At 39.8% G+C, this 23,440-nt stretch overlaps 1 protein-coding gene across 6 annotated transcripts in view; it reads right to left on the reverse strand.

Moving 5' to 3' along the window:
* Positions 1-23,440, reverse strand: part of ZMAT4 (zinc finger matrin-type 4) — a 380,296-nt gene that overhangs the window by 257,295 nt on the left and 99,561 nt on the right. The window contains exon 2 of one of the 6 annotated variants that reach the window (XM_063817048.1): positions 6,825-6,918. The exons of the other annotated variants lie outside the window; for them this stretch is intronic. The gene's annotated coding sequence lies outside the window, so the exon portion shown is untranslated. The remainder of the gene's footprint in view (positions 1-6,824; positions 6,919-23,440) is intronic. 6 annotated transcript variants of the gene reach the window in all.

Consider the following 23,440-nt stretch of genomic DNA (forward strand, 5'->3'; position numbering starts at 1 on the left):
TTTCCATTCTCTCTCAGTTTGATGCCTGGATCACCTATTCAGAATCACAGGGAGTTTTTTTAAAAGGCAGTTTCCTGACTGAATAATAAGAATTACTAGGGATAGAGTTTGGGGCATTAGATGTTTCACCAGCTCCCCCAGTGCTTCCTAGGAAAATGGATTTTTAAAAATCGCGGCTTTCCTTTCCTCTCCTTTCAACTCTCCCATCTCTCCCTGGTGGCTGCCAAGCCCAGATTGGCAGGAAAAGAAACCAGACTGAGTGAGCTGTCTTCTGGCTTCAGCTGGATAGCACCTCAGTGAGAGGCAAAATCAGGGAGAAATAGTCTCAAGGCCAACCCGCCGGCAACCTGAAAACAGCAGGCTGAGAGATGTGGAGCATAAAGGAAGCCCACTTTTGGCAGGGGCACTGCTCTAATGCCTTCCAGCTCTCAACCTCTTCAACTGCCAGTTTTCATTTCTCAGAATCTTATCTTTCCCTCCCCTCCCAACTTTTTTTCTCCTCTTCCTAACCACCTTCACAACCTTGCCCTTTAGCTATCCGAACACCCTACTGAAACTCAGTACAGATGCTCCTTGACTCACGATGGGATTTCTCCCCATAAGCCTGCGGTAAACTGAAATTGAAATGCATCACCTAAATTGAAATGCATTTGACACACCTAACCTACCCGACACCATAGCTTAGCCTGGCCTACCTTACACAAGCTCAGAACACTTACATTAGCCTACAGCTGGCAAAAATCATCTACTACAAAGCCTGTTTCATAATATAGCGTTGACGATCTCATGTGAATTATTAAATACTGTACTGAAGTATGGCTTCTACAGAAGGTGAATCGTTTTCTCATAAAGTCGAACAACTGTTAAGTTGAAACATTGTAAGTTGGGGACTGTCTGTACTTCCAGAAAGAACCATTATCTTTCCTCCTATATCAAATCCCTTGCTCAATGTTCCTGTTTTAGTCCAGAGCACCGACATTCTTGTAGGCAACGAGCACAAAACCAAGTGAAACCAAAATATTGGAATATATGAACCAAGAATTTTAAATAAGAAAGACAAATATATTTAAGAAGTTGAGAAGATATTACCAATATGAAGCAAAAACATGAAATCATAAAAAATATAAAGCAGACATATTGGGTAGTAGGAATATATACCATGGCCAAGTAAGATTTATTGGTTTAATAGATGAAAACCCATTAATGTAATGTACCACATTTATAGAAGGAAAGGCAAAAACCCTAAGATCATCTCAATAGAGCCAGAAAAAGCTTTGAACAAAATCTAACACCCTCTCATGACAAAAACACTCAACAACTAGGAATAGCAATGAAGTTTCCCAACCTGATAGGGCCATCTGTGAAAAGCCCTACCAGCAAACTTCACGGTGGATCAGAAGCTTTCCCCCTAAGATGAGGAGCAAGACAAGAACATCCCCTTTTGCCGCTTCCATTTGACATTGTAGCAGAGGTTCACAACAGGACAATTAAGTGACAAATCGTGGGGGTGAGGAGGGTGAGGGAAGCATCTAAACTGGAAAGAAGAAATAAAACTCTCTCTACTTGCAGATGACATAATCCTAACTGATCCACCAAAAATTATAATTAATAAACTAATTCAGCCAGGTTGCAAGAAGCAAGATCAAAATACAAAAACCAATTGCATTTCTAAACACTAACAATTAACAATCTAAAAATGAAATTAAACAACTTCATTTACAATAGCATAAAAAAAAAAAATACTTAGGAACGAGCTGATTCTAAAACTCACATGGACTCAGATTAGCCAAAACAATCTTGCAATGAACAAAGTAGGAGAGCTCACACTCCCCAGTTCAAAACTTACTATAAAGCTACAGTAATCAAGACAGGGTGGTACTGGCATAAAGATGGATATATAGATCAATGGAATAGAATTAAAAATCCATAAATAAATCCTTCCATTGGTGGTTAATGGATTTTTGACAACCATGCCAGCACAATTCAACAAATAATGATGGGACAATTAAATATATGCAAAACAGTGGAGTTGGACTCCTACCTCCTACCATATATGGAAGTTAACTCAAAATGTATTGTAGACCTTGATGTAACAGCCAAAACTATAAAAGCCTTTGAATATTTGTAACTTTGAGTTAAACAATGGCTTCTTAGATGTGACACCAAAAGCACATGTGACAAGAAAAATAAATAAATTGGATGTCATCAAAATTTTTAAATGTTGTGCTTCAAAGACACTGGTGGCTCACGCCTGTAATCCCAGCATTTTGGGAGGCTGAGGCGGGTGGATCTCGAGGTCAGGAGTTCAAGACCAGCCTGGCCAATATGGTGAAACCCCGTCTCTACTAAAAAGATAAAAATTAGCTGGGCATGGTGGCGGGTGCCTGTAGTCCCAGCTGCTTGAAAGGCTGAGGCAGGAGAATCACTTGAACCCAGGAGGCGGAGGTTGCAGTGAGCAGAGATCATGCCACTGCATTCCAGCCTGGTGATAGAGCAAGACTCCGTCTTGAAAACAAGCAAACAAACAAACAAACAAAAACAAAAAGAAAGTGAAAAGACAACACACAGAATGGGAGAAATACTTTCAAATCATATATCTGTTAAGGGACTTTTATCCCAAATGTGTAAACAATTTTTTCGACTTAATTATAAAAAGACAAATATCTCAATTAAAATCATGGGCAAAGGACTTAGTTAAAGAAAACCAGAGCTGGGCAGATGTTAAAGTGGTAAAGATAGATTTCATTCAAAAACTATTGCAAGAAGGGAAGAAATGCTCCAGCATGGAACTGGGCTTGATTCCAAATACAATCAGAACAAGTGGGGATTTATAGTCAAGGCGCGAGTTGTGAGGCTTGAGGGGAGGTATTGGTTCTCCAGAAGAGATATACAAATGGTCAATAAGTTGATGAAAAGATACTCACCATCACTGGTCATTGGTAAAATATTCACCATCATTGGTCACTGGAAAAATAGGTCCTTGGAATATCACTTCACACATGCTAAGGTGGCTATCAGAAAGACAGACAATAACAAGTGTTCCCCAAGGAGGTGGAGAAATTGAGACCTTACACACTCCTGGTGGGAACATAAAATGGTGTGGCCACTTTGGCAAACAGTTTGGCAGTTCGTGAAGAAGTGAGAGTTACCATATGACTCTGAAATTTCACTCATAGGTGTACGCTCATGAGAACTGAAAAACATATTCACACAAAAACTTGTCCATGACTGTAGTAGCATTATTCATAATAATCAGTATGTGGAAATAATTCATATATCCATCAACTGATGAATGGATTTTAAAACTGCAGTATATCCTATGATAAATATCATTCAGCTATAGAAAGGAATGAAACTCTCACACATGCTGCAACATGGATATGCCTTGAAATATTACACTACGTGACGGAAGTCAGAAACAAGGGGCACACATGATATGATTCTACACATGAAAATATCCAGAATAAGCAAATCTACAGAGACTGAAAATAGATTAATGGTTGCTAGGGGCTTTGCAAAGGGGAGAATAGGCACAGAGTTTGTTTAATACTACTAACCTATGCTGCTAGTGAGTTTAGGGGTTTTGGAGGACGTGGTGTAAATGTTCTGGAAGCAGTGGTGGTGATCCATGCAAAACTCCACCAAATAACCAACAATCACCAAACTATACACTTAAAATGGTAAACTTCATAGTATTTATATCAAAATAAAGCTGTTATTTAAAAATTAAAGTTATAAAAACTACTATAAATAACTACATAAACATAAGAGATGCATATCTAGGAAACATGATAAAAAATCCCAAGAATAAAAAAGAACTTGAAAAAAATCTCAAGTATTAAAGAAATTGAGGCCAGGCACAGTGGCTCACGCTTGTAATCCCAGCACTTTGGAAGGCCGAGGTGGGCGGATCACCTGAGGTCAGGAGTTTGAGACCAGCCTGGCCAACATGGTGAAACCCCGTCTCTACTAAAAATACAAAAATTAGCTGGGCGTGGTGGCAGGTGCCTGTAATCCCAGCTACTTGGGAGGTTGAGGCAGGAGAATTGCTTGAACCCGTAAGGCGGAGGTTGCAGTGAGCAGAGAAGGCACCACTGCACTCCAGCCTTGGCAACAAGAGCGAAACTCCGTCTCAAAAAATAATAATAACTGAAATGATCACCAACCACTTCCTCTCTTCTCTACCACCACCACCACCACCACTAACACCACCAACAATATTTTTTAGAGGTTCAAATGCCCAGATCATTTTATGAGGTTGATAGGTCCATTGCTTTTAAATGTTGATGCCAAAACCCTTAAGTAAAACTGAATACAACATTGTGTTTTTTTTAAATAATATATCATGATCAATCATGGATTAATTAGTAACGCAAACATAGCACAACATTAAAAAATCAATATTATTCACCACATTAATAGACTAACAGAAGAAAAACTACATATCTAAATCAATGCAGAAAAATCATTTGACAAAATCCGGCACCTATTTATAATATTTTAAAAATTCAAGTAGCTAGGGAAAGATAGGGCTGTTCTTCTCTCCATACAGGTTATATGAAAAATCTATAACAACCATTATACTTAATACGGAAATATTGATAGCATTCTTTTAAAGACTAGAAACAAGAAAAATATGGCCACTATCACTACTGCTGCCGAATATAGCACTGGAGTTCCCTGCCAAGAAAGAAAGAGATCTAAGAATAGGAAGGGAAGAGCTAAAACGTATTGTTTGCAAATAATAACAAACATTTATCTAGAAAATTTGGCAGAATCCATACATAGACCCTTAAAACTCAGAGTTCCATCAGTTTGATGGACGTGAAGACACACTGCCCCGATCCCCATTCAACAGAGAATCATTACCCCTGCTCCTGGGGTTTGACAGACCCCAGCCTTTTCAGGGATCCCCTGAGCTGCAGAGAGCTGCCTTGCCTAAGGTCAAATCCATCCCAGGGTGTGATGATAAAAGTACATAAGTCAGTAAATAATAAGAGAGGTGGCTTGCATAGACTGAGTTGAAAAACATATTATGAACTTTTAACATTCTGCATTCTGAGGTTAAATAATATTTAACTTGTACAAGTACACACTGTATAGAGCCAGGATTTGAACCCAGGCTTTCTGACTTCAGAGACTAAAGTCTTAACTCCAGTGCTGGACTGCAGGATACGTTTTCCTAGCACCCAAGATCACGCATTGCATATTGATGCTTCTAAGCATTTGCTGATTCTCACCCCAGTTCCTGGGATACACATATGCCTCCCTTTGATATACTAGACTATGTATATGTAAACAGACCCTTCAATGTCTATTGCAAGACTGACCCGTCTCTGAAATCTTCTCCTGTATCTCCAGAACACTAATTTCATCCTATACTGACCTCTCACAGCTCTCATTGTCTTGGCCACATAGTTTAGCCCTTTCTGATTTTCATTTCGGCAATTCATAAAAGACAGATTAATAACTGCCCAGCTTGTCTCATGTGGTTCCAAACCACAACCCTTTGGCAAAGAACAATGCATGTTAGATCTTCTGTATTCTAACAAGGTACAATGTACTGTAGGTGTCCAAAAAACGCTCCTTGGTTTGAAATGATTACCTCTGGTATATTAATTAGTCTCACTGTCTCAGACTGAAGTTAAAGCAAAAGAAACAGAAGTGTCTGTCAAACTCAGTTCTGCTTGTCTTTCTCAAACACATGGTCAGGATTCTATAATTTCTTCCTGACCCTCATCATTTTTGACAATCTAATTTTGATTCAGTCTCTTCACAAAAGTCAGCCTACAGATAAATATGCACATATAAAGTTAGTCCAAAACTACTGAGAAGTGTTTAACCAGTGTAGTCATGCATTCAGGCTGGACATTTTCTCATCCAGGAAAAATAATAAAGTCTTCATCCTAACGTTATTGGGCACCACATTATGCAGTACCATGCATAACCCTTTCCCTCCCACCATCTGCTCTTAGCTAGATTTCAAATAAGCCTGGCCCACTTTTTTTTTACCTGCTAACTAATTTGCTGTTTCATAGAAATGTACTAAGATTCTGAAAACTGGTTAATAAGGGTGGAAAATGATGACCTTTATTTTTTTTTAAAGGAGAGAGGGTTTAGCTGCCTTCAGCTCCTCGACAGCCCACTGCAGTTGTTTCTGACTTCCATGACAAAACACAGCAGCCAAGGGGAGGCTGTGGCTGCGGATTCCTTTCTTCCTTGCTGAATTAGGAAGCCAGAAGAAATTTGTGCCTTAAACAGAACCATCTGTTCTCTTCTGCACAGCCCTTTCTTCTGGACTTCAACAAGGGGGTGATGTGTTGATTCTAAGTCACATTTCAATCCAATTTCTGGTATTTCTAATCTTACTCCTCTCTGCTGAGAGTGAATTTACAAAACTGGGCCAAAGTGAGAAAGGAAATTGACAAAGGTTTGAGTCCTATTAATATTCATAGTTTTTTTTACTAGATTAAACCAATTCTACCAAAAAAAGAAAAACAAGTTATGCTATATTTCAGCTATGAGAAAAGTTGAACGGTTATGAATTATAGAAGGTAAATAGTACACAGAAGTACATGACATTCATTCATTCATTCATTCATTCATTCTTCAAACCTCTGATGCATACCATATACAAACAAGGGTCAAAATATACCTGCTTAAGTAATCTGGAATGTGAAGTATTTTGGTTGAGTTATTGCTACCAAAACAAAGAACAGCTAGCATGCACGTTCTGGTTATTCTCTTGTGAAATCTCAGCATCTCCTTCTGTGAACATCCGTTCATTAACCATCCTCATTCAGTCCTTGTGCCTCCCAACTTACGGGTCAGAATTCACACAGCCACCTTCTTCAGTGTGACATCTTCTTTTGGCTTAGTATGTCTAATGAAATTCCCCTTCCTCAAGAATTCTGGACCCTAGGATAGATGGGAACAAACAGACTGTGCTTACAGAAGAAAATTGGGATTGCATTTCACTGAAGGCTGTTCTAGGTCCACAAAGAGTAACTAGAATGTAATTTTGGATTCAGTTAACAAGATTAAAACAGAACAGACAGAGTCTGTCTCTGAATATAAAGATAGGTAACATTCCAAAACTGGTTTCACCCGAGAAATTTTTTCAATAAACACCAAGAGTGGTACATAAATTAATTGTAAAATGCTGACTAATATATGTTTCCTTAACTGTAAAATGTAAAGATAGAGCATGAGAATTTCAAGTGTCCCAATCAATTTTAACACTCCGTATTCATTATATGGAGACTTTGAAATGCCATCCCAAATTTACAGCACTAAATGCTTATAATAGAAAAGAAGAAAGATCTGAAATCAATGACCTCAGCTTGCACCTTATAAAACTAGAAAAAGAACAGTACGGCAGTCTTCTTTTATAGAATAGGTTCCAAGACCCGCAGTGGGTGCCTGAAACTACAGATAGTGCCAATCCCCATGGCTGTCAATCAGAACATGTTCTGTCCATGTCATCCATCAATAAATTTAACGCCTTTCCATCTTAACTAAGCACTTATCACACACTGTGGTCATAACTTTTGTTGTTTGAAATGAGACAGCAAAAGTAACAAAAATTTCTTTTACTTCACAATTTCATGGATGGAAGATTTATTCTTGTGTAAATCTTAGCAACCTCAGCATACAATTTTTGTCCTTATTAAGTTGAGAACTTTCATGTTTTCACTTAAAGGAAACACTTTACAGCTTCTCTTTGGCGTATCTGAGTTGCCAGCACCACTACTTTTGTGTTTTGGAGCCATTATTAAGTCAAGTAAGGGTGACTTGGACGCAAGCATGGTGAGGCCTCATCAGTGGATCTGACAACCCATGAGGTCTACAAGTGTGACTCACAGGCAGAGAGCACCCACAGTGCAGAGACACTGGGCAAAGGGAGGATTCACAGCCAGGGCGGGATGAAGCTGGATGGTGTGAGGTTTCATGTGCTGCTCAGGAAAGAATGCAACTTAAACCTTATGAATTGTTCATTTCTGGAATTTTCCTTGTAATGTTTTCAGACCATGGTTGGCTGAGGGTAATTGAAACTGTGGAAAGCAAAACCATGGATAAGGAGGACTACTATAAATTAATCCTCATGAAAGCAGAAGAAAGGAAAAAATATAAGTATTAGAGTGGAAATCAAGAAAACAAAAATAGAAATACAAAAGAGAAAATCAATGAAAGCAAAAGCTGGTTCTCTGAGATCAGTAAAACTGATAAATCTCTAGTCAGACCAGTGGGGAAACAAATAGAGAAAAGACACTAATCATGAATATCAGGAATGAGAGATAAAAAAACATGACTCCTTCTACATATATTAAAATAATAATCAGGTAATATTATAAATGACTCTGCCAATTAATTCTACAACTTAGATGAAATGAGCAAATTACCTGAAAAAACAAACTACCAAAGCTTACTTAAGAATAAATAGGCTGGGCACGGTGGCTCACGCCTGTAATCCCAGCATTTTGGGAGGCCGGGGCAGGTGGATCACGAGGTCAGGAGATCGAGATCATCCTGGCTAACATGGCAAAACCCCGTCTCTACTAAAAAATACCAAAAATTAGCCAGGCGTGGTGGCGGGTGCCTGTAGTCCCAGCTACTCGGGAGGCTGAGGCAGAAGAATGGCGTGAACCCAGTAGGCAGAGCTTGCAGTGAGCTGAGATTGCACCACTGCACAATCTCAGCTGGGTGACAGAAATTAAATTTGTGGTTAAAATCTTTTCACAAAGGAAACATCACATTTGAATGGTTTCACTAAGAAATTCTACCAAACATTAACAAAAAAAAAAAAACACCAATTGTACACCAACTCTTCCCAAAATTGAAAAAGAGGGAATACTTTCCAACTCATTCTGATGCCAGTAATATTCTGATATCAAAAACAAGGACATTACAAGGAAAAAAAAACACACAAACTGATATCATTCATGAACATAGATATAAGAATTCTTAACAAATTTTTAGCAAATCAAATATAAGGACATATACAATGAATAACACATCATGACCAAGGGACATTTGTCCCAGGAATCCAAGGTAGATTTAACATTTAAAAATCAATTAATAGAATTTATCATATCTACAGAAAGAGAGAGAGAAAGGGAGGGAGGGAGGGAGGGAGGAAGGAAAGGAGGGAGGGAGGGAAGGAAGGAGAAGGGAAAGGAAGGGAAGGGAGGGAAGGGAGTGAGGGAGGGAGGAGAGAGGGAAGGCAAAGAAGGGAGAAGAAAACTCACATCAACATTGCAACTGTGGAATAGATGCCAAAAAAAAGCATGTGAGAAACTCAAACATAAACTGATTTAAAAAAGAAAACTTTCAGCAAACTAGGAATAGCAGGAAACTTCCTCACCCCTGTAAAAGGCACCTATGAAAACCTATGGCTAGCGTTGTACTTAATGGTGAAAGACTGAATGTTTTTTCCAAGATGAATTAGGCAAAGGTGTCTACTGTCACCCTTTCTATATGCAATATTGTACTGGGAAGTTCTAGCCAGCATGATAAGGCAAGAAAAAGAAATTCAGTGCATCAAAATTGCAAAATGAAAGACTGAATATGCAAATGGACAATGGTCAGACCATATATAAAAACAAAAATTAGATAGCACAACAGGGTGACTAGAGTCAACAATAATTTATTATACATTTTAAAATAACTAGGAGAGTATAATTGGACTGTTTGTAACACAAAGAAAAGACAAATTCATGAGGAGATGAAGACCCCATTTACCCTGATGTAATTACTATGCATTGTATACCTGTATCAAAATATCTCATGTACCCCATAAATATACATACCTACTGTGTACCCACAAAAATTAAAAATTAAAAACAAATAGTACTCTGACCCACAAACTGTAGCAATCAGCCTGGGAAGCCAACCTACTATCTGCAGTAATGAGTCCAGGAAGGCAAACTACTGTGTAGCAGACAGCCCAGAAAGCCAAACAATAACTCCTGTAGCAATCAGCACAGAACAGCCAGAATATAATGAGTAATTGACAGCTTTTCTCATATTGCTCCCACTTCCAACTTAGAACCAACTGGAAAAAAAGCCAAATATCCACCCCAAACCAGTCATGTACACTGCCCCACTTCTAGTTAACCCACCTAAAGCTTCCCCATGCCAATCACTTCCAGTCAAGGCATACATGATTCCCTCTCTTTTCCACCATGAAGCTTCCCCACTCCCCTGCCTGCCTTTGAGTCTCTGTTAAACACAAATGATTGTGGCTGACTTTCTTGCTATAGCAAGCTCTGAATAAATACCCTTTGTTTGTTTTCATTTGGATGGTCTTCATTTATTTCCACAAAATAAAGAAAAAAACCTGTTTTTATTCTCAAACAACATGATTGTAGCAGTAGAAAATACAGAATCTATTTTAAAAGCTTCTAGATCTAATTGGTAGCTAACAATGGTTTTAAAAGCTTCTAGATCTAATTAGTAGGTTAGCAATGTTTCAGGATACAAGATTGATATCTAAAACCAATTGCATTGCTACATACTAGCAACACAAAATTAGAAATTGATATTTTTAAAAAGATGGATCTCATTCTGTCACCCGGAATGAATGCAGTGGTGTGATCATAGAGAATTTAAATTTTAAAGAATAACATTTATAATTTAATTGTTTAAATACCATTTATAATACTATCAGAAATATGAAATATTTGGGGATAAATCTGACAAAATATGTGCAAGACCTATACACTAAAAAATATAAAACATTGTTGAGAGAAATTGAAAACAAAAAAATTGAGAGATATATTAATACTATGGATTAAAGACTCGATATTGTTAAGATGTCAATTATCTGACAAGTTACTTACAGATTCCATGCAATTCCAATGAAAACCTCTGTAGCCATTTTTTGTAGAATTTGACAAACAGATTCTACAATGCATTTGAACATGCAAAGCACTTAGAATTGCCAAAACAACCGTGAAAGCAAAGAATAGAGATAGAGGACTTACACTACCTGCTTCAAGATTATCAAAAAGCTATGGTAATCAAGACAGTGTGGTATTACTATCAATATACACCAACAGATTAATGAAAACAGAACACAGTGGCCAGAAAGAGATTCACATTTATATGGTCAATTGATTTTGAAAAAGAAGCAAAGGTAATTCAATGGAGAAAGGCTGCTCTTTCCAATAAAAGATGCTGAAGCAACTGGATATCCATAAGCAAAAGAATTAACTTTGATCTATATCAGCACCGTATTAAAAATTAACTCAAGATGGATTATAAATCTAACTGTGTAACCTAAAATAATAAAACTTCTAGAAAAAATATCCAGAACCCACTCAGGGAACAGATGTTCAGAAGGGACTGGAGGAGCATGGGATGGCATCCAGAGAGTGCAGGGGAGCACAGATGTGACCAGGTTCCAAAATCATGATGGAATAAGAGGTAACATGGAAGCGCTCCTAGGAGCTCCAAAGTACTTAAGCCTGGGAAATCCCGCTTCCAAAGCAGAGGGTTATAGTTTGAAAACAGATAACCACAGAAACTACACTGAGAGAGTAATGTACAATTTACAAAGTGATTTCATGTATACTATGAATAGCCCATCTCCTCTGATCCTCCAAAAACCCTAAGGCTCAGAGAGGCTGAGCAACCAGCCAAGGTCACACAGGTCCTTTGTCCTGGCTCATGGCTGAGTTGGGTCATCTTCTGCTCATGTAGTTCCCCACACCCACATCCAGCATTCTGCAATATAAGCTTGTTGAGGGCAGGGAATAGTCTGAATTGCTCACTGCTAAATCTCCAGAACTCAGAACATAGATTTTTTTAAATAATAGCTATTGACCAACTACTGACTCTAAGACCAGCACACTTTTCACTACACTGAGCAGCATATTCTGCCATGTTTTGTCTTAGCCTGAGAAATCGAAGCTCTCCCTTATAGCCCACAGACAAGGAAGCTATAGGAGGCCAGCCCTGTGCCCTGGTGTCCACTGGCTTGTCAATAAATTGGATAGCTATGAGCACCAGCTAACTTCATCAGGAGGGCCGCTGCACAGCAGAGGGGCCATAACTCCATGTCCGGGTGGGTTGCTTCAAAATCCACCAGTGTTGCTATCCACCCACAGCATGTAATGAGTTCACCTCTTTCTGGGATTAAAAAGACTAAAACTAGCTATGGGGTTGAAACTAGTCTGACTGGACTTTGAGGCAGAAAATACTTTTACATTAATTTTGTATTTCCTTACCTACAAAAAAATCCTATGTTTCACTTTCAATATTCTACATTTCTGTATGTGAGCTATATACTGTGAGCATATGCTGTGTTGAACCATATGAAACTACTATTTTTGTATGTGAAAAAAGGATTAAATATTGGCAGTTTCATATGGTTCAACCTTATTTCTTTTATAAACTGACAAAAGTCTTGTTTTATTTTTAAAAAGGAGACTATAAATAGTTATATATTCCCTGAATTGGCCACTTTCCCTTCTCAAGTTCAGTAATACTAATATAATGATAAGATTAAAAATCTTGCCATTAGCAACCAAGATATCCTTCAATAGATTAGTAGGTAAACCATGGCACATCCATACAATGGAATAGTATTCAGGAAGGAAGGAAGGAAGGAAGGAAGGAAGGAAGGAAGGAAGGAAGGAAGGAAGGAAGGGACAGAGGGAGGGAGGGAGGGAAGGGGAGGAGAGGGGAGGGGAGGGAGGAAAGGAAGGAAAGGAATGAAAGGAAGGGAGGGAGGAAGTGAAGGAAGGAAGGAAGGAAAGGGGAGGGGAGGAGAGGGGAGGAGAGGGGAGGAGAGGGGAGGGGAGGAGAGGGGAGGGGAGGAGAGGGGAGGGGAGGGGAGGGAAGGAGAGGGTAGAGGAGGAGAGGGGAGAGGAGGAGAGGAGGAGAGGGGAGAGGAGGAGAAGGGAGGGGAGGAGAGGGGAGGGGAGGGGAGGGGAGGGGAGGAGAGGGGAGGGGAGGAGAGGGGAGGGGAGGGGAGGGGAGGAGGTGGGGAGGGGAGGAGGGGAAGGGGAGGGGACTGGAGGGGAAGAGAGGGGAGGAAAAGAAAATAACTAAGCAATCAGGCCATGAAAAGACATAAAGAAAACTTAAATGCATATTACTAAGTACTAGAAGTCAATCTGAAGAGGCTGCATCCTATATGATACTAGCTATATAATGTTCTAAATAATGGAAAACTATGGACATGGCAAAAAGATCAGTGGTTGCCTGAGGGGTGTGGGGATGGTGAATAGGCAGAGCACACAGGATTTTTCAGCTGGGGAAACTGCTCTGTATGATACTGTGATGGTGGATACATATTATGTACTTGTCAACACTCATCAAAGATATAACACAAAGAGTGAGCCCTGAGCGCAACAGTGGGCTTTGGGTGATAATGATGTGTCCATGTGGGCTCATTAATTGCAGCAAATGTGCCATACTAATGCAAGATATTAATAACAGAGAGAAACCGTGGTGAGAGGGGGTACATGGATACTTTCACTCAATTTTTTGTAAACCTAAAACTGAGCACAAAAATAAGTCTGTGAATTTAAAAATACAGAAACAAAAAACAAACAAACAAAACCCTACTTTGCCTTTCATTGCCAGGTAAGAAGACTGAAGGACAGTTGAGAGAAGGCACAGAATAGGCCGTGTGCCCCTGGAGGGGGAATGCCATCTTTCGCTGTCCACACAAGGAGGAAGACAAGTTCCAGAGCCATGCTCCATCGATTTTCCAATCGGGCAAGAGCTGACCTTTCTTTCCTAATAGCATGATTTAACAACAGCCTTGAAATCCTTTTGCGAATTTGCTGCTTCCTTTCAAGCGTTACAAATTTTCCATTTGGGGGTGTTTCTAAAGCTCTCGTGATGTTTAATCTCATCTCCAAGTCATGCCGAAAAGTCCAACACTTGCAAATATTTCCAAGTAAAATGAATTGCTCACGACAAGTAATGTCCCCAATGTTTTCAAACCTGCTGGTCTGTGAGGACCAGAGCCACTGATTTGTATCTATGTCGTTTGTCTAAGCCCTGAGGTTTCTCAAGGTTGAGGGGTCCCCTGAGGTGTGACATCTGTAATTACAATCCATCTGAATTCCTCTTGTCACCTTCTTCAGGAAAAGTGTGACGGACTCGCCCCTCCTTGGGATCTCTTAGTAGAAGCACATATTTGTGTATTTTCTGCCCCAGATCTGTACACTCCTCAAGGACATATGCAAGCTCCCTTCTGTGGAAAACAAAGCATGTTTATTTCTCCCCACCCCCTGGTATTCTCATTCAGTTAAGCAGAATGTCCACTTTCACCAAAGAGAATTTCCCTTGCAATTAGTTCTCTGCCAGCTGCCTTAGGAGACATCAAAAGGCAATTTTTTTTATGTTTTTTGGAAATTTTTGAACTGAAACATAAATATCATTTAATCAAATGCACTGATGCATTAGTGTTGATGCATAATGTGGTGCAGAACTCGGATAACAAGCCTCACTTTCTTACAGGGTAAGACGCTTTTAGGAAGAACTGACCTCATGCACATGGATGAGAAATAGCTTGTTGGCACCATAAGAGACTCCATGGGCATTTGGAGGCATCAGAATCTCCCCTGACTCAGACATGGAGTTACCCAACACACCATATAGCACTATGTGTCTTGGTTCTGACTACTCATTGAAACCTAGGGCACCCAGAAAGGAAACACACTACATTGCATTTCACAAAGCCTTTCTCCAGCCAGATGACTCCAGGAACTCTCTACAGAATAGCCCACAGTCCTGCTTCTCTATCAGCCTTCTTCTGGGGGAGTTTACTTGGGCTTGGTGTTGCCTCCCTGTCTTAGGGATGGGGGAAAGACAACTACAGAAGAAATGCAGCCCAACAGCAGAGCACGTGGCCTGGCACAGGAAACCGCAGGGCAGCGTGGTCTGGGTTTTAGCTCATTGATGCTGTGAGACACACACAGTCCCGCTGCCTTTCTAACTCTCCTTTCCCCAATGGACACAGGTATTCCCAGGTCAGGCATGTCCCTCCCCTGTGGATCAGTTTTCTCCTCTCTGGGTCTTTGTCTCAGCTGGGGACACAAACGGCCAGCTGTCATCGTCAAGGGGTTGTGCTTTTGTGTGGCAATGATTGCGTTCATGTGAAGACAAGGGCTTACAGGTGGGGGGGGTGGGCATTGGGCAAAAGTGGCAAATGGAATCTCATTTTCCTGACAGCAGAGGAGGACTAGATGGCCCTGGAAGCTCAGAAGAGGGAGGGTGACAGATGCAGAAACACTCTGTCTTAGCTTAGGAACCTAAGACAAAGCCTCAGAAGTCCTCTCTGCACCTTTATTTCTCCACTTACCAATGTCTCATCAGCAATGCTATTCTATGGTCCTGGCGTTATGGTACAACTCCCCAGACCCTAGTCTAATCACACATCTACTCTGGACTTAGCCCTTACCTTGAAAGCCCTAACCTTGAGTCCATGTTTATAGCCAAGCATCCAATCATTGCAGCTGATTTGGGGGCAAACCTCCAAGAGCAGTTGTGGCCAATGGTTTGCACACTCACGTGAAACACCCATGCAAAGAGGCCCTGGCACACCTGACTCCTAAAGACACAAATACAAACCTCACAAGGTCTGTCCATCAGGCAGCCAAGGACACGAATTAAAAGCTGTAAGGGATCCTTATGAATACCATGATCACCAGACCATGAGACTGTTTTTTAGTGCAATTTCTGGCCAACATAGTTAACTCCAGAATTTACAGTTACAGAAATTCAATTCAGAGCCTAGGCTGTCCCTAGGCTGAGAGGAGAATTTAGTATCACACCTGCTTCCTCCCTGGGGGCTCCTTTTATGTTTTGACTGGCTGTACTGATGCATCAGTTGGGAAACTGCTCTCATCAGTGGAGTGGAGTATTGATTTAAAGGTCTGAGACTCAGGAACTCAGGATATAAACTTTCAATCCCCAGATTTATTTTATACAATCCGTTGCATTAATGTTGCATATAAAAATTTCTCCATACTTTATAATAAACATTTTCCGTTCTGCAAATTGCAAACTGATGACATTCTTGAGCATCCAAAGGGATGTTTTATATTCCATTCACTACCACCACAAGTATCATAGCATTTAGCCAAGACACTGCCTAGACCAGTTTTGGTCCCTTCCTGTTACAAAATGAACCTGAAAAGCAACAGAAGTGCTTAAAATATATCATCACAGCTTCTTAATTTTCCACACTTTCTTCTTTGTTCTTCTTTCCCACTTTCTTCTCACTCAGAGTCTTCAATAGGAACTCTGGTGTGTATTCTCTATCTCTGAATGAAGAGATAGAGAATAGCAACTCTGGTCTGTGAAGCCCCTCCTCAGAACAACCCAGCTCTCCCCCTCTGGCTGACTCTCAGGGGCTGACGCAGCTACAAAGAAAGGGGATGTTTCCGCTCCATATTTAACCGGCCTTGAAAGCCTGTATATCAACAGATACCCAGTGTGCATCCACAGCGCCCATGCACCTAACAGCAGGCTCCAAGAGGCTCCCCAGGGAGAGGAAACCGGCCCCACCGTTGTCTGCTCTGCTTAAACATGACACTCACCTCAAGGCATATCGCCTGCCATGCCACATTTTCCTTCCCAATAAATGACCCTGGCATGATTTACTCAGATCAGTACGGAAAAATGAAAACAAAAAACATTGATATTTCATGTCAGGGTGCTTCTTTTTGTGTATTTAGCAGAGGAGGAGAAAAGCACTTGAGGAAGGGAGAGAGCAAGTGCTGAAGTCAGCAACTCGCCAAGTGGCTGTCTGCTAACCAGAACCCTTGAATCTCACCCAGCTCTTTATCACTGTCTCTGTGGTATTTAAAGAAAAGAAAGAAAGAAAGAAAAACTTTCAAAACTGCAGACCTACAGTTCTCCCTTCAATGCACTAGTTAGAATGGTATCTCTTTCCCTCCCCGGCCCCGCCCCGCACAGCTGCTGCAGAGACTGGAGAGGTGAAGGTGCCTGGAATTGCAAGTCTGAAACATTTTTCACAGTATTCCCTTTTGTTTCTTCATCAGATCTAGTCTGGAATTCTTTCCCCTTTCAGTCAGAGGTCACCTTGTTTTCTCTCTTTCTTCTGGGTGTCAGGGAAACTGCATGAAGTCCCAGAACACACAGCCACCTGCTGTGCTCGGAGATCTTATCTCCTTCCCAGGGCAGGATCCATGCAGCACAAGGCCTTCCAGCCCCATAACTGGCTAACTGGCCCCTCCTTAGCCAGTTCGCCTGATCTTCACCTCCAGGGGCCACAGGCAGGGAATCACCCCTGGTTAGCTTCCCAGACTCACTCCCCTCACTCTATGCTCCAGCAAAGCTACACTGCACACCATTTCCATGCACTCAGAGCTCTCAGCTTTTGTGCCATCCACCTGGAGTGTCCTTTTCCCCTTGTCTAACCACTGAACCCTCATTCACTCTGCAGATCCCACCTCACAGTGCCTCTGTGAATCCGGGCCTGTCCACCACACCACATCCTACTCCACTAGCCACTAACACCAAAAAAAGCACCAGCACCTGTCTGAGCAGTGTGCCTCTGCCGGTGCACTTAGGGCCACTTGAGTGATATGACACTTGTGCCTCACACATTGATCTCTGGCCTCAAGGAGCTCCATGCCATTACCCAGACAGTGCCAACATTACTGCCCATCCTGCGTGCTGGGCCCCAGGCTCAGTGCTTGGCACATTCTAAGAGCCCAATACATCCTTACTGAATTAAAGAGACCACAATTGAACTCAACTGCATTGTCACCTGTCCTTTAACCTCAGACAGTGAAGGGGAGGGGGAGGGAGTGACAAGACTAAGGACGGTGGTATTTGGAGAATTTGCAAAATAACAGGGCCCAGATATGGTAGCTGTGCACATTACAGGACTTCCATGAGCTGCAATTTCCTCTAAGGAACAGCGTGCAAAATTGAGATATCTACCACTTGAGAGGTCATCGGAAGAAAGAAATGACAGGATGCACAGAAAGATTGGTACAGCACTCGGTCCTCAGTAAATGGAAATGTTGCCACCAGTAAGCTTATCAGGCAGGGGATCTGTCGACAGGTCACAGCCTCCTCACCTGCAGCATCCCCCATTTTGAGGTAGCTGTGTTGAACATTAGAACATGCACTAGGACAGGCAGCCTTTGGATATGGGGCAAGACCTTGAATTCCAAGTCAGAACCCTCTAAGGAGTGAGCCAGGCAATTAAGCCAGGGCACTGAGGGGCTGGCAGGTAAGGCAAGGTCCTAGGGAGGCAGTATCAGGTGTCCATGCCCTTCACTCTTCTCCAGGGTCTTCACTGCTCCACCAGGCACAGCCCAGCTTCCTAGCAGGGGAAGCAAGAGGGCACAGTATGTCGCCAAAGAACCGGGGGCAGGGGGAACCTCTACTTCAGGCTAAGCGGTCAGGCTCCTCACTGGCTTTTTCCTGCATCCCCTTGTGATCTAGGAAAGTCTTCAAAGAACTGGAAATCCACACACAAACCAGAGCAGATATGCTCAGGGACCTGATCTGCAAGTTAATGATCCGCACACATCTCGGAAAGAACTTTCTGATGTTCTCTTCCTCCTCCCCTGGCAAACATTTATCAAGCTCCACAGTAGAATGTGTTCTTGCTGACTGGCATCGCTCTGTTCCAAGGTCCCAATGCCAGGCTCTTTAATGTATGACAACCCACAGCGGGCAGGACATCTTATTTGTCAAGCCCCGCTTGCAGGCTTTATGAGAAAAGACGTTGCTGAAAAGCAGAAAAGAACACTAGAAACCAATAAACACCTCTTACTCCCTGACTGATTCCACCGTGAAGAGCTGCCTTGAGTTTCCATATGCTGCATAAATCCACCCCACTTTAGAGCCACAGAGGTCCCTGCTGATGCTCCTGATAGTCCTGATCACTTTCAACTTCTGTTGGCTCTGACAGAAGAAAACTTCATTGACAAAGTGGATAATTCTTACCTGCTTTCCCAGAGCAGCACTCGGCTGAGATTAATTTCCCTTTGCCTTTATTGCTATTGCTACTATTTCTCAATATTACTTCCTAGGGCTTCGACCTAGACCGACACAGGGTTCTATCAGTAAATAAAACGATGGTTAAACCTGAAGGCAGTTTTAACAGCATACAGACTTTCCTCCGCCTCTCTTCTCTACTCCAAGTTTTTGAACTGTGTTTCTAGCCATTGGAAGGGGCTTTTTTCAGGCCAGTCCCCTCAATTGGGACATATTCCCAGCTGGCCTTACCTTTAGCATCCTGCCTAGCTTCTCTCTTGCTGTGTCTGTCTGTGTGTCCATTTCCATCTTGATAAATAGATAGAAGGATAGATGGCTGGCTGGCTGGCTGGCTGGATGGATGGATGGATGGATGGATGAATAGAGAGAGAGAGAGACAGAGAGAAGGATAGATGGGTGGATGGATGGATAGATAGATAGATAGATAGATAGATAGATAGATAGATAGATAGAGACAGAGAGAGAGAGAGACAGATATATATCCAAAACTATATTTAGATATCAATGATGTTTAGATAGTTTAAAAATATTTCTGTTCCTGTCTGTCTGTCTCTCTCTCTCTTTCCCTTTCCGTTCTGATATGTGTAGACAGAGACAGACAAAAGCAAAGACAGACAAGAAAGACTAAGGTTTTTTCTTTATTCCAAATTTAAAGATTTGTGCCTCTTTACATTGGAGTTTTATCCTGAGGGCTCTGAGGGCTCTCTGAAGGGTTTTCCATTTGAATGCACAAAATAAAGGCAGATATTTTAAAAATTTAAAACAATTTTAAAAATGTAAAGGAAAATAAAGAAGGTCAGAAATTCAGATCTGCATAAAGTCAGGAAGAGCATGGATGAGGGTAAAATAAAAGAATTTTTTTTCTAATTGATCTAACAGATAACAATTTGTTCAAAATAATAATAGCAACAATGTATTCAATTGTATAAGTATGTATAAGTGAAATGAATGAAAGCAATAAAACAAGGGAAAGGAGAAAGGGATTAGGACCATTTTGATATTATGAGATACACCAACCATGAAGGGGTATACTGCTATTTGAAAGTAGACTTGGATTAGTTGTAAGTGAATATTATGAACTGTAGTCCAGGCAATAAAAAGAGTAAAAAATAAGAATAACTAATATGTTAATAAAGGAGAGAAAATGGAATCATATAAAATGCTCAATAGAAACCAGTGCAAAATAAAAACAGAAACAAAAAGCAAGAGCAACAGATAGAAAACAGTAACAAATATATTAGATATTAATCTAACTACAGTCATTTGCTGCATGACAGCATTGGAGTCAACGATGGACCACACGCCCAAGAAAAGTTATCAAGGATAAAAAGAGGAATTATGTAATGATAAAGGGCTAATTCTCCAAGAAGACATAACAATCCTTAAAGTGTATAGACCTAATAACAAGGCGTCAAAACACATGAGGTAAAAACTGATAGAACTTCAAGGAGAAATAAACGAAGCTCTTACTATGCTTGGGCACTTTACCACATCTCTATCCAAAATGGACAAAGCCAAAAGGCAGAAACTAATAAGAACATAAACACAACACCATTAATCAACGGAATATAATGGATATCTATAGACTATCTCATCCAACAACAGCAGAATACACATTCTCAAACTTATTTAGAACATGCATCAAAATAAGCCACATTCTGGCTTTAAAACACCCCTTAACAAATTTAAAATAATAAAAATCATAATAGAAATAATAGAAATCACTATCAGTTCTCAAACCACAGTGGAATTAACCTGGAAATCAATAACAGAAAGATAGTTTAAAAATCCCAAAATACTTGGAGATTAAACAATACACTTCTGAATAACACATGGGTCAAAAAAAATCTCAAGAAACACTTTAAGATATTTTGAACCAAATGAGAATAAAAACACAACTTAAAATTTGTGAGATGCAGTAAAGCAGTGTTTAAAGCAAAATTCATGGCATTGAATGCATACATTAGAAAAGAGGAAAAAATTAAAATCAATCACATAAGGTTTTAACTCAGAAAACTACAAAGAGAAGAAAAAAATTAAGTTCAAAGCAAGCAGATGAAAATAAACAAAATTAGAAACAGAAAATTATAGAGAAAATTATCACAACCAAATGCCCATTCTTTGAAAACATGAAATCAATAAGCCTCAAGCAAAGCTAAGAACAAAAAAGAGATGACACAAATTACTAATATCAGAAATTAAAAAGGGAACATTACTACAGGTCTCATGAACATTAAGGCAATAATTTAAAAATGCCATGAAAAATTCTATGTCCAAAAATTTAATAACCTAGATGAAATGGGACCAATTTCTTAAAAGACACAATCTGACAAAAGTCACACAAGAAGAAATAATGTTAATAGGCCTATATATATTAGAGAAATTGAATTAATAATGGCCTTCCAAAACAGAAAGCACCAGACCTAAATGGGTTCACTAATGACTTCTACCAAATATTTTAGGAAAAATTATACCAATTCTCTATGGTGTCTTTCTGATGATACTTTCTTAAAAATATATATATTCGGTGGGGTGCGGTGGCTCACGCCTGTAATCCCAGCACTCTGGGAGACCGAGGCAGGCAGATCATCTGAGGTCAGGAGTTCGAGTCAAGCATGGCCAACATGGTGAAACCCTGTCTTTACTAAAAAATACAAAAAATTAACTGGGTGAGGTGGTGCACACCTGTAATCCCAGCTACTCAGGAGGCTGAGGCAGGAGAATCACTTGAATCCAGGAGGCAGAGGTGGCAGTGGGCTGAGATCGCACCATTGAACTCCAGCCTGGGCAACAAGAGCAAAACTCCGTCTTAAAAAAATAATAATAACAATTTCAATAATTCCATAAGCTGCTTTTTAACTCATTCTATGAGGCCAGCATTACTCTAGTACCAAAATCAGAAAACAGTATTATAAGAAAAAGAAAACTACAGACCAATATCTCCTATGAACATAGATGCAAAATTTTCCAACAAAATATTAGCAAATTAATCCAACAACGTACAAAATAAATGATACACCACAACCAAGTGAGATTTGAGGTATGCTAGACTGGTTCAACATTTAAAAATCAAGTAATGTAATCCGTTGCATCAACAGGATAAAGAGAAAAAAAAATCGCATGATCTATTAAAAGATGCAGAAAAAACATTTGACAAAATCCAACACCCATTCATGTTATGAACTTTCAGTAAAATAGGAATAGAGAAACATTTTCTCAATATTATAAAGAACATCTACAAGAAACCTTCAGCTAATGTCATACATGACAGTGAGGAATTCAAATCTTTCTTGCTAAGATCAGAAAAAGACAAGAATGTCTCCTCTCACCACTGCTTTTCAGCATCATACTGAAAGTCCTAGCTAATGCAATAAGGAAAGAAAAGGAAATAAAAGGTATACCTTTTGGGAAGAAAGAAATAAAACTATCCTTCTTCACAAATGACATGATTGTTTTTATAAAAGATCTCAAAGAATCAATAAAATGGCCCCTAGAATTCATAGGTGATTATAGCAAAGTCACAGAACGCAAGGCTAGTACATAAAAGTCTATTATTTTTCTATAACCAACAGCAAGTGAAATTTGAAATCAAAATACAATACTATGAATGTTAGCACACAAAAACTTATTTATAAATATAACTATGTATAAGATCTATATAAGAAAAACTGTACAATTTTGACGAATAAAATCAAAGATGAACTAAATAAGTAGAGAGATATTCCATGTTCATGGATAGAAAGACTCAAGATTGTCAAGGCATCAGTTCTTCCCAATTTATTCTATAGATTCAATTCAATCCCAATCAAAATCTGAAAAAGTTATTTTGTGGATAACTTTGAATCAATTTAGAAATTGATTCTACAGTTTAGATGGAGAGGCAAAAAACCAAAATAGCCAACTTAATATTGAAAAAGAAGAACAGTCAGAGGACTGACACTATCTGACTTCAAGATTTGCTATAAATCTACAGTAATAAAGACAGTTTGGTATTGGTAAAAGAATAGACAAATTGATCAATGGAACAAAATCGAAAGCCCAGAAATAGACCCACATAAATAGAGTCAATTGATCTTTGATAAATGAGCAAAGGTAACACAATGAAGAAAAGAGTATGCTCAACAAATGGTGCTAGAACAACTGGACATCCACATACAAAACAAAAATGAATCTAGACATAGACCTTATATTCTCCACAAAAAGGAACACAAAATGAGCCACAGACCTAAATTTAAAATATACAACTATGGAATTTCTAGAAGATAATACAGGAAAATATCTAGATGACCTTGGGACCAGTGATAATTTTTTAGTTGCAACACCGTAGGCATGATCTATAAAAGAAAAAATTGACAAGTTGGGCTTTAATAAAATTAAAAATTTCTATTCTGTGAAAAACATTGTTGAGAAAATGAAAAGGCAGCCAAAGATTGAGATA

Source organism: Pan troglodytes, chromosome 7 (assembly GCF_028858775.2).
Source record: "Pan troglodytes isolate AG18354 chromosome 7, NHGRI_mPanTro3-v2.0_pri, whole genome shotgun sequence".
Lineage (NCBI taxonomy): Eukaryota > Metazoa > Chordata > Mammalia > Primates > Hominidae > Pan > Pan troglodytes.